At 38.9% G+C, this 12218-nt stretch overlaps 1 protein-coding gene across 5 annotated transcripts in view; it reads left to right on the forward strand.

Moving 5' to 3' along the window:
* The first annotated feature begins 397 nt into the window (after window positions 1–397).
* Window positions 398–12218, forward strand: part of sytl5 (synaptotagmin-like 5) — a 47278-nt gene continuing 35457 nt past the window's right edge. For 3 of the 5 annotated variants that reach the window (XM_044217009.1, XM_044217014.1, XM_044217013.1), the window contains exon 1: window positions 398–548. The gene's annotated coding sequence lies outside the window, so the exon portion shown is untranslated. Of the gene's footprint in view, window positions 549–744; window positions 883–12218 lie in introns of all 5 variants that reach the window. The other 2 variants (XM_044217012.1, XM_044217010.1) reach the window with 2 other exon arrangements.

Below are 12218 nucleotides of genomic sequence, written 5' to 3' on the forward strand. Positions count from 1 at the left end.
TATAATGTTAGCAAAGAAAAAGCCATGTTTGCCCAAGATGACCAACCCATTTATTTTAGCTACATGCAGCACTATTAAATAAACTGCTCCTCTGGCCATAACCACCACAGAAATACAGACTCCCAGAGGATCTCAGCAGGGAAATCCATAACACATAATGTACCACCAGTGACAATAAGGAGTTTCCCTGCGCCTATCTACAGCCCAGCGCTGCAGTGTGTGAAATACACTTAATGACCCAGTTTAATTGGTGTATTTCATAAAAACAACAGGGGTCTGAGTTTGTGCAAAAACAACTGTCGCATTGTCAGAAATAAGCCTTTTTGTGAGGATTGCATGCCTCTCTCTCTCTCTCTCTCTCACACACACACACACACACACACACCACGCCCCCTCCTGTCGGGAACACCCTGGCTGTGGATTTCTGCCTTCAGACGGTGCCGGGGCGCACCGAAACACTCACGCACGGTACCTGATCCCCGGACTGACTCTCCAGCCTGCCGTGCTCCACTGCCGGCTCCTCGCCGCTGTCCGCAGCCTCCCTCCAGGTAAGACACCTCGGCTCTGCAGGTCAACCAAACACCACCGTGTTTCCTCTGACATATGGCACAGCCGGCCGCTGCCGCTTGTCTCCAGTTAATGATGTTTTTATTTGTGTCTTTTCCTTGTTTTGTGTGTGTGTGTGTGTGTGTGTGTGAATGGGGGGGGGTCTGTCTGTCCACCATCACGACCACGACCTCGGAGGATTAGTCACACATCAGTGGGACCAGACACTTCCCGGATAAAGTTAGGCGCGTTTGTGCAGGTGCAATGCAGCAAAAAAGCTAATTTTCTATTTGCCTCCGCTGGTTTCGACGGTAGATTAACCTGCAGTCAACTCAGGTGAGAATATGTTGCTTTCGTTAACTTGCTCCAACAGCCCAACTAGGTATATGAAGCACATCATGCCATGATATGGAGGGCAGTTTGACGACGAAGGCAGTGGTTTAGATCAGGTGGGTTTGATGTGACATTACCTTTCAAAGTGACTTGCGAGAAGCCACTTTAGTGGTCCTATAATATGTCTGTACAGTTGATAATTAATGATGACCTTGTCTGTGGTGGTTTCACCAGGATATCCTCAGGGAAGACCTGGTGTTACTGAAAAGGTAACACCAGGATAGTCTGCTGCTGAGTGTCTGCAGGGCTGGCTGGTTATCAGGGCTCAGTATAAAGGACTTCTTATGTATAGGTGTATAGTTTATAGTATAAAGGTGTAAGGTAGCCTACACTGGCTGCTCTGATGAAGCAGCCTGCTGAGCTCAGAGGTGGGGGTTTTCTTTGCCTCACATTAGTCGGTGTTATGCTTGTGTTTGATGCTGCCACTCACAGGCACTTTTGGGGAAAACAAGTGTGAGATCCAGTTGTGGTTTAAGACAAAAGAAATGGGAAGATGGTCAGATGTTGTCAGCAGATTCAGAAAGTCCTGACAGGAAGGTTTGAGTCTGGGACACCGTGAATACATGATGCATGTAGGCTGTATAAAACAACCAGAGTTACTTTGCAGATTAAGACTTTAAAAATACTGAGCATATACAATAGTTATATAGTAGGCCTACATTAAACTACCCAACAGTATATTAAAAAAACGTTTAAGTTAGTACAACCAGCTGCAACATTAAAATGTTTAGGCTGCAGCTAATGATTATAACTCATTATGGATGGATTTTTTTGATGAATGCTTAATGGTTTGGTCTATAAAATGTCAGAAAACAGTGGAAAGAGCCTTTCACATGGCTAAACAGTCTGAAACTGAAACATATTTGGTTTATAATCAAATAAAACAAAAGCAGTAAAAAAAAAGAGAAGTTTAGGAGCAAAGGGGATGTTTGACAAACAACTTAAAGATTAATCGATTCTCAATGTAGCCATAGCTAGCGTTAGCTAAAACTAAATTTAAATACTGATTTTACGCTAGCTGTTACCTGTAATTGAAAATAATCAGTTTTAATAAATCAACATCTTGGTAATTGAGTTCATTATCGCACATAACTAAATGAAGCAGTGGCTAAATCCGGTCATGAAGGAGAAAAAACCAGACAGCTAAACTCCTGCTAACGGTTGCTAGCTTAGCGGAGTAACTGCCATCTTAGATTTTGACTCTGGTGAAGGTCATGAGATTTGGTGTGTTTAAGCTACCTACATCAAATATTTAAATGTATTAAATAGTAGAATGTAATAATTTTGAATAATTTTCTAATGATTAACAATTTGATTTAGCAAATAGGCTAATCCTTTCAGCTCTAAATCAAGTTAATCATTAATGTCAGAAAATAAATGACCACCAGTTCAAAGATTTTCTATTTACACTGATACAAATGAGAGAAAATCGTCACATTTAAGAAGCTGAAACTTCTCAAACCTCATTTTTGCTTGATAAATGACTTAAAGGAATAGTTTTTGGGAAATGCTTTGCTTTGTTACAAACAGTTAGATGAAAAGATCAATACCACTCTTACGATTGTCCAGCAACGATCTTCTCCTCTAACTCTCAGAAGCAAATAACTTAATTAGTAATTGGTCGGTTAATCGACTAAATTACATGTAATATATTTGGTGAAATTCTGATGTTTTGAAGCTCAGATTTACCCCTTAGGTTAAAACACGTGGACTAATTAAACACCAGGCTTTAGTCTAATTTACTATAATTATTTGGCATCAAGTGTTACATTTTTATTGGCCAGTTTAAGCAGCCAATGTGGTCTGAAAATACAAAAGACCAATTCAAGTTACCAAAGTGTCTAATAAACCTGTCAGACAGAGTGGCTGCTGGCCAAACCGGCTACTTACACTGACAAAGTGGCCATAGACAATATTGAGCAAGTGTTTTCTGTCAGCCATTTATATAAACATTAGGTATGTGTGTTTAAGACCGGAGACAGCTGTAAATTAAAACAAAGCAGTCGTACTAATGAGTGAAAATAACACCCATGAGTTTATATATTATCAGTAGCTTCATTATGAAGCTCTGTAAGTGGATGTAATATTAAAGTAAGCAGTCTCTTGAATGAGCTTTCTTTCTAGTGTCAACGACACCCAAAAAGACCTGACAAATTTAACATTGCTGGGGGGGGTTTTCCACGAACACCAAGCCTTTCTGCCATACTATAATTTATCATAGTGATGCTTTCCTAAATTGGTTCATTTGGCTCTTATAAGCAGTAGCTGCAGTATCTGCTGAGGCTGTTTTATCATTGTCACAGGGAGAATGCCTCCCCAATGATAACCGAGCTTTCATACAGCTCACACACACACACACACGAGGCTGGAGGGGAAATAAATGGGTGAATAAAAGGAGGAGAGAAGCCAGGGAATGTAGGGATTCCCTGATTTCTCTCCACGGAGGCAGCAGAGCTCATCCAGCGGAGCAGAAAGAAGCCCTGGGGAGTGCAGTCACACAGCATTAGAGGTCTGCGTCTGCAAGATCTGGCAAGACAGAATAGAAGTGTGTGTGTGTGTTTCATGTTCTTATATCCCGGTGGGGACTTTAACCTGAATGCACACTAACCTGTGGGGACTTGTGTCACAGAAATTGAGGTCCCCACAGGTAGAGACTGCTTTTTGAGGGTTAAGACTTGGTTTTAGGGTACAGGTTACACTTGGGTTAAGGTTAAGGTTAGGCATTTAGTTGTGATGGTTGAGGTTAGGGTAAAGGACTAGGGAAAGCATTATGTTAATGACTGTACTGTACTATACTGAAACAAACGTGTGTGTGTGAGCGTGCATGCAGGCACATGCGTTCACACGTCTCTATTGTTATGGCAGGCTTTTCTGTTGTAGCCTGTAACTGCCAATGGTGGAAAAAGTACTCAAATATTTTACTTAAGTAATAGTATCAATACCACAGTGTAGAAATACTCTGTTACATTAAAAGTCCTGCATTCAAAATCCTAGTGCCAAAAGTATAAGTAGTCATTATGCAAACTGGCCCATTTCAGAATTATGTATATTATAATACTGGAATATAATTATTGATGCATTAATGTGTAAATCACTTAAATGTTGTAAAGGTGGGGCTACTTACTATATATAGCCTACTGCTGGGTAGCTTGTCAATTTCCCCCAGGAGATCAATAAAGTCTTATCTTATCTTAATCTATAATAATACATCATCAGTTATTTGTTGGTTATATTTTGTATTATTAATCTGAATCTGCAAAGTAACTAGTAACTAAAGTTATCAGATAAATGCAGTGCAGTAGAAAGTACATTTGCCTCTGAATTGTAGTGAAGTAGAACTATAAAGTAGCAGAAAATCTAGTAAAGTTCAAGTACCTCAAAATTGTACTCAAGTACAGTATTTGAGTAAATGTACTTAGGTATATTCCACCACTGGTAACCACTTTGGTCAAAACTGAGTTAAGACTGGAATCTGAGTTTTTGGCATCTGTTTTAACATACAAAAAAATATATTATACCATATAAATGTATAATTTCCATGACAACAGCATGTAAACTGCAAAACTGAGCTAAAAGCCAGGAGAAGTAACTGCGCGTTGTTACAGAGAAACAGCAAACTAGACAGCTAAAACAAGAATGCTATATCAAGTGGAAGCTAGCTGGTGACGTAGCCATAGCTAGCGTTAGATAAAACTAAATTTGCATATTGATTTTACGCTAGCTGTTATCTGTAACTGAAAATAATCAGTTTTAATACACCAACATCTTGGTATTGAGTTCGTTATTCCACATAACTAAATGAAGCAGTGGCTAAATCCGGTCATGAAGGAGAAAAAACAAACCGCTAAACTTCTGCTAACGGTAGCTAGCTTAGCAGAGTAGCTGTAACTCAACTGCCATTTCAGATTTTGACTCTGGTGAAAGTTAATGCGATTTGGTGTGTTTAAGCTACCAATAAAATATTTTAATGTACTGAATAGTAGATTCATTTATTAAATTGATTTCAGTATAAATAGTAGTATTAACAGACATACACATAGCAAAACAGAAATCCATTTAATCCCTACATATAGTCACACATATAGTCTGCTTTTAAAACGTAAGCCACAATTGAGTATTAGCTGATTTAAACCTACTATAATTTCTGAGATTATCTGCATGATTATATCCAGATTAACTCTGTTGATGACCTGAGCTGCTGTAATAAAGCTCGTCTTAGCTGCTGCATTGAATAACGTCTGGTATCTGTATTGCCGTGTTGTGCGGGGTTTCCCTCCCTCCCACTCACTGATGCCTGTCTTATCAATGGCTCTCTAGTGCGTTCCCGTTTGGTATGCAGCCTGTAGCTCCATGCGGACTCAGAGATGCATCGTGTCCCTGTTGAATCACGGCCGCAGCGAGGCAATCAGAGGAAGCCTGTCCAACACACCAACACTGCAGATGTGGGAGGGGAGAAAAGAACATCACAAAAGCAGAAATGTAATTTGGAGGCAGTGCTGAGAGGAATGACTCAGTTGAGTAATAGATTGCTGATCAGGGGGTGATGCCTCTGTGCTGCCCTCTCTAAACCTCTACTGTGTGTGACACAAGCCTCTGTGGGCGCTCTGAGGGGGACGGTGGGCCGTGACCGGACAATGGGACACTTCAACCTGCAACGGTGTGGATGCTCAAAATGAACCCTTTTATTTATAATTACATCATTATTTTATTATTTATCATTATCCAGCATCCTGACCAGGGTGGTGTGCTGTGTGGAAAAGTCAACACGGCAGAGCGTACATCAAACATGGACATTAATTAGATTCATTGTTAGCAAGTCGTGCACATCAAACTGTTTAATCAATAAATATATTTGAACAGATTAAGGCCAGCTGTAATGACAGCACTTGGTGTAAAGAATCAATTGAAATTAGAGTCACAGCATCACTGTTATGCAATAATAAACATTAAAAACACCAAACATGGACTGTGTAATGATTCAGGTTTCAGTGATAACACTGATTTGGTTATTATCAAATTGATTATTGTAATCTAAATGTATTTAAAACATTTAAAGGAAGATATTGTTTTTGATAAAATATTTAAATTAAAAAAAATTTTCAGCTTGAAGGTTAATTCTCGACATTGAGAATAGTAGTTTGACAAAATACCACTACTGTAGCTTTTTCCAAAGCTTTCAACTGCATGTCATGGTTGACAGCTCTGGAAAGAGGTAGTAAGTAGACCTTGAGTAAAGAATTTTGTTCTGTTTAAAATAAGATTTGCAAAAGACACAGACATAATTATTTAATGATGCAGTATTATAATATGTATAAATAAAAAATGACAGTGAAAAAATATTTTTTATATTTATTTTGATCAGATGTAACTTATTCATTTACACATGAGAACTATTAAATATCTTGATATGAGAATTTTGTTAAGATACAGTCATATGTAGAGACTAGAGACTAAAGCTAGCTGTTTCCCCCTGCTTCCAGGCTTTATGCTAAGCTAAGCTAACCATCTCTTGACTCATATACTGTATAATGAACAAATATGTGAGTGGATTTCCTAAAAAATACGCCTGAACTCCATGTTTATCATCTATTGAAGCATTGCATTATGTTTTGTTCTCCATCAGGTCAAACCGAGCGCTCTTATCAATACAAGGTTGAAGGTCACATACTTTATGATGTCATTACAGGTGGAGACCCACATGTGGAGGATTGAAATGTAGTGCACATTTTAATCACATAATCTTGAGCATTAATCATTAGTTTCAGTAAAAGTCAACCTCACCCATATTTGTAAAGGGCAAAGTCCATACTGAAATGACACACAGTTTTTCCTACTAAGACACAGAAGTTATGTATTTTCCTTTTATCTTTGTAGTCCTGTGTGTCTGTTCTCATTATTTTCAGCAGTCTTCTTGATTTCTTCCATAATCCAGACCACAAGGGCATTTCATTCATTTGAGCACCTGTGATTGGCTGTTTCATTTCCTCTGGTAGTGGAGTTACATCGTGTACCAGATTGTAAGAGCCATCTGGACTGTCACTTAAAAATGTGTCGTGTTGAATGTTGGTACACAAAAGTTATGACTTTGTTCTCATCACATTTAGTCCTGCTGATGAAGGTTTTTCCTCAAATTGCTTTGTTTATTGGAGAGTACGCTCAACGGTACTACTTTCTAAAAACCTGTAATTAATGGTTAATAAATAATTTACTAATGCTTTATAGATCCGTTATAAGCCGTTAATAAGAAGAGCTTTTGGGTTGCCAGGTTGTGAAAAATCCCTTTGGCTGGTGTTTTTTCTCCTCTAGTATCACACCTGCTTTGTCTGGACTGTTGTACGTCGCACCTACTGGGAAAAGACGCAGAACATCTGGATCAAAATACATTTATAACAGCTTATTAACATTTACAAGTGCAGACCTGATAGATCAGTGTATGAACCCTTTATTAATGGCATATTTACATTTATAATCCTGGATGGCTTACTATTATCCATTTGTTGTTGGTTTATTACAAAGTTACCCTTACTTAATGGCTTACTACCATTTATAACTGCAGACAGAATTGCTTTTTAGAAAGTGGGAAATATCATTATTTATCAATGGCTTACCAACAATTTTAGCCACCTTGTCCACTTTAGGGATGGCAATATCAGTCGGTCCAGACTAAAACATCAACAACTATTTGATGGATTGCTATGAAAGTTTGTGCAGACATTCATGGTGGCCAGATGATGTATCCTACTTACTTGGTGATCCCTTGACTTCTCCTCTAGCGCCATCATGAGGTTCCGATTTGTTGTTTTGAGTGAAATGTTTCGACAGCTATTGGATGGATGACATTCATATTCTCCTGCGGATGAATTATTATAACTTTGGTGATCCCTTAGCTTTTAATCTAGCACCATCATCAAAGTACCCATCAGCTTCCAAAGTACTTTGTGTTTTATACTAATTAGGAAATGTTAGCATGCTAACTAAGATGGTAAACATGGTAAACAATATACCTGCTAAACATCAGCACGTTAGCATTGTCATTATGAGCAAATTAGCATGCTTATATTAGCATTTACCTCAAAGCACTTTGGATGAAGCTTTAATACCAGCCAGAGATTTTTCACAATCTGCCAACCTTGAATTAGTTCTTATAAACAGCTTGAAACAAATAAAGCATTATTAAATTATCCATTAACCAAAATAAAGCCCTTAGTTACAGCGTATAAACCTTTTTATAAACGGTGCCTTATTAAAGAGTGGTACTAAGAAACCAGCTAATTGCAGAGTCCAAGTTTCTGGAGCATCTTTCAACTTTAAACAGACATTTTTCCCTATGTGAGATCAGTAATTGTCTCTGGCTGTGCTGAAACGCAGATCAGGATGCCCTTTCTGTCAAAAGGTTGTGTGCTCCAAATATTGGTTGCTGCATGCCGTTTATTTTACAAATGCAGTTGTTTTGGCTCATAGCCAGGATTTTCCTCAAATGTGTGGGATGCTGAGGGCCCGCATGTAGAACTGAATGTGTCTTGTTGTTTCGGGTTTTAGTTTCACAAGTGCTGTATTTGAATGAATGTCATGACCAGCTGAAATTCACTCATCACCATGATCCTCAGCAAATAAACTCCCCTGGTATGTGAAAAGAGAGATCAAAAGCCTGGCTATTGATCAGTGTGGTAAAATGCTGACAAGTGCATCCGTCTACATGCTTCTCTGACTTAAACTGTAAACTGTAGATGCATTTTTTTTAAAACAGCAAACAAGGAGCAGTGGTGGAGGAAGTATTCAGATCCTTTACTTAGGTAAAAGGTATTAATACTGCACTTTAAAAATAGTCCATTACAAGTAAATATCCTGCATTTAAAATCTTACTTACGTAAAGTATGTAAGTATAATCGGGAAAATGTACTTAAAGTGTTAAAAGTACTCAATGCAGAAAAATGGCCCCTGTGTGTGTTATACTATTATATATTATTTCATTAGATTTTTATTACTCATGCAAAGCATCATATTTTATAAGCTCTTCATATGTTTTTTTTAATGTGAAAATCTTAATTTGTAATGTAACTAGTAACTAAAGCTGTCAGATAAATGTAGTGAAGTAAAAAGTATATTTCCCTCTGAATTGTCGTGGAGTAAAAGTAGAAAGTGGCATGTAAAGAAAATACTCAACTAAAGTACAAGTACCTCAAATTTGTACTTAAGTACAGTACTTGAGTAAATGTAGCAAAAAATGCACATTTAAAACATTATTTTAACACACACACGTAGAATAGGACTAAAACTGTTGAAACTACAACAAACGACAAGAACAGTGTTAAACAGGTCAGAGTACAGTGCCTATTTTAATCTGTTCAGGGTGATGATCGCAGAGGGAATAAAAGGGACTTTGTAGCGTCGACTTGATGGCAGTAACTGGAAGGATTGGTGGAGGGGGTGAGAGGGATCCTGCTTGATCAGAGTGGCTTTCCTGATTACTGACCGGGTGTACAGTTCAGAAAGGGAATTTGTGGTGAACCATTTATTTTGCTGACCTGATTAGTTATGCGGGAGAGTTTGGTGGTGATGGCGTTGTACCAGGATGAAATATTGAAGGTGAGCTCAATTAGTGTCCTGTAAACCAGGGTTAAAATGTCCTTGTTGACATTATGGTATAAACAGAGAAGAGATGTTACATTACAGAGTCCTCGAAACCTGGAGGACTCAAAGTCCACCTGTCTAAAACAGCAGTTTGTCTTTGCTGCGAGATCTTTATTCATCAATCTGTCCTGGAGGCTCAGCCAGCGCAGACACCTATCTGTCTGCAAAACGCTGAATTTCATTGTGCATCTGTCTCCTCGATGTTCCAGCTATGCAAATGTTCCAGGATACAGTGTAATAAAACAGAAACAACACAAGGTTAATCTTAAAAGTCCTAATCCATTAGCATCCACTCACCTTTAAATTACACATGCTGTTCAGTTGTTACACTGTGATTAATGGTAACACTGCTCTGAACACATACTCAAGCACTCTCAGAGGATTTCCATTTCTCCATTAGCCAGTAGTGCATCAAAAAGACAAAGTGCAGTAAAATGTGGCAGGCAAGCAGCGGTTTAATAGGAATGAGTGCTATGAAATATTCAGCCATGTTGGTGAAAGGAGAGGGAGCTGTTTATAACCTGAGTGTCTCTTTCTCTCTCTGTGAAGCAGCAGCAGCAGAGGCCACGACTGAAAATGGGTTAATGAGATCCAGCCTTGATCTAAAAAACCTCTCATCTCTTGTTCTCTAAGTGCTCATAGTAACAACGCGGAAATCTTCAACACATCTGGCTGAAAAACAAAAAGGGGTTTGCTGTGTAATGTTTTTCTGAAAGGTGCACGTCTTAAAAGACACATTTTAATCTTAGTTTTATCTGTTGATCGTCTCTGACAGAGTTCCTTAAAGATTTGATTCCCTACATCTTTTTTTCCTTCAAGGGAAATGTCTTCCAACAGTAAAAGTTATTAATTTGATTCCCTACAGCTTGAGATTTCAGATACTCTGCACTGAAAATGTGTGTGTTTATCCAACAACCAGACTGATTGCACTTGAACCGTCTCACAGTTTCTATCATAAGCCTAAACAGTGCCAGATCTGTGGAGTAGACGGCAGACTGTGGCTTGAAATCTGGACCATTTCATGTTGTTTTCAGTTTTGGCAGAATAAATTGTCCTGTTTCACACTGCAAACATGGGGAGAGCTGATTATACTGAAGATTGAGGGAGCAAGGGTCGCTGCTTGTCTTTGGCGTCTCTGTCACCTGTCACACAGAAGCTCTTGTCTTGTTTGTAATTAATCACATTAAGAAACAAACAAGCTGATTTACTGAGGATGCACTGGGGAAAGTGTAGGTGGGGGCAGAGAAGAGGTGGAGTGTTACAGTAGATAAGCATTCAGAAATGGATTTGAATTATGTGGATTTTTGCTGCACAATGGCAACAAAGAGAAAAAACTGGGTACTTATTTTGATTTGTGTCAGAGGTCTGCGTTATTTTACGAAGATAACTGTCTTTACGACATGATTGTCCTTTGCTGATGTTATCGGGTTGATCCTACATACGAAGAGGTTGTGATGTTATCAAGGGTGCAGTTAGTCTGCCTGTCATTGACTTTATTTAAACATGACACGCTTTACAGTAGAGAGGCTGAATCCTCTGCACTGTGGATGCTCCTTAGTCAGGTTAGTAGCATCTAGGGATGGCAGTGTGGGTGACTGGTCCTCCGCGTTGGTCCAGATGAAATATCTCAATAACTATTGGATTGATTGCCATGAAATTTAGAACAGACTTCCACGTTCTCCGCAGGCAGGGCCTGAGTAATACATTGGGGGGCCCCGGCACAAAACAAACTTAGTTTGTTTATAGTTTGATTGAGAGCAAATTGATTTGAGAATATGTATTATAAACATTTTACCAACTTGTAGAAAAGCTTTCAGTCGTAGTCATCTGGACAATGTTTTCAAATTCAAGACGTTTCGGCTCCCATCCGGAAGTCATTCTCAATTGTGAAAATGGTTCGAGAACTCAGAAATGTAAGCTACTCTGTGTTGCTTAAGCCCTGCCCTCAGGGAGGAATCCTCCTGAGTGTCTGCTGTTTACCCTGCCTAGTTTCACCTGAAACTGACCTTCTTTGTTTCTATGATGGCCCAGTAATCAGTAATCAGGCCTACTGTTTTCTGGCTGCACCTCCCTCATCACTGTTAAGTACCTGATTAGCATATGATTGGCTTGAAGAGAGGTTTTCTTATAGAGAGGTTTAAAGAGAGGTTTAAAGAGAGGTTTTCTTTTTTCACAAAAATGGCTTCTTTGACTCCTCTTTCAAACCAACTCTTCTCTTAGAATCTTCACCTCACTGTCTTCAAATGTGTGGTTTGTAGCTTTGCAAAGAACGGTACATAGGTGAGACTAAACAGCCACTTCACAAAACACTTTACCAGCACAGACGACAGGCTAACTCGGGATTGCAGAGCGCCGTGCATTTGCATTTAAAAGCTACAAACCACACATTTGAAGACAGTGTGGTGAAGATTGGTTTGAAAGAGAAGTCAAAGAAGCCATTTTTGTGAAAAAAGAAAACCTCTCTTTGAACAGAAATGGTGGTCTGAGATTCAATCTGCCCAACGTTTACTACAGTGTTTTAACACCTTGGTCACGCCAATCATATGCTAATCAGGTACTTAACAGTGATGAGGGAGGTGCAGCCAGAAAACAGTAGGCCTGATTACTGGGCCATCATGGAAACAAAAGAAGGTCAGTTTCAGGTGAAA

This window comes from Siniperca chuatsi, linkage group LG12, assembly GCF_020085105.1.
Source record: "Siniperca chuatsi isolate FFG_IHB_CAS linkage group LG12, ASM2008510v1, whole genome shotgun sequence".
In the NCBI taxonomy this organism is placed as follows: Eukaryota; Metazoa; Chordata; class Actinopteri; order Centrarchiformes; family Sinipercidae; genus Siniperca; species Siniperca chuatsi.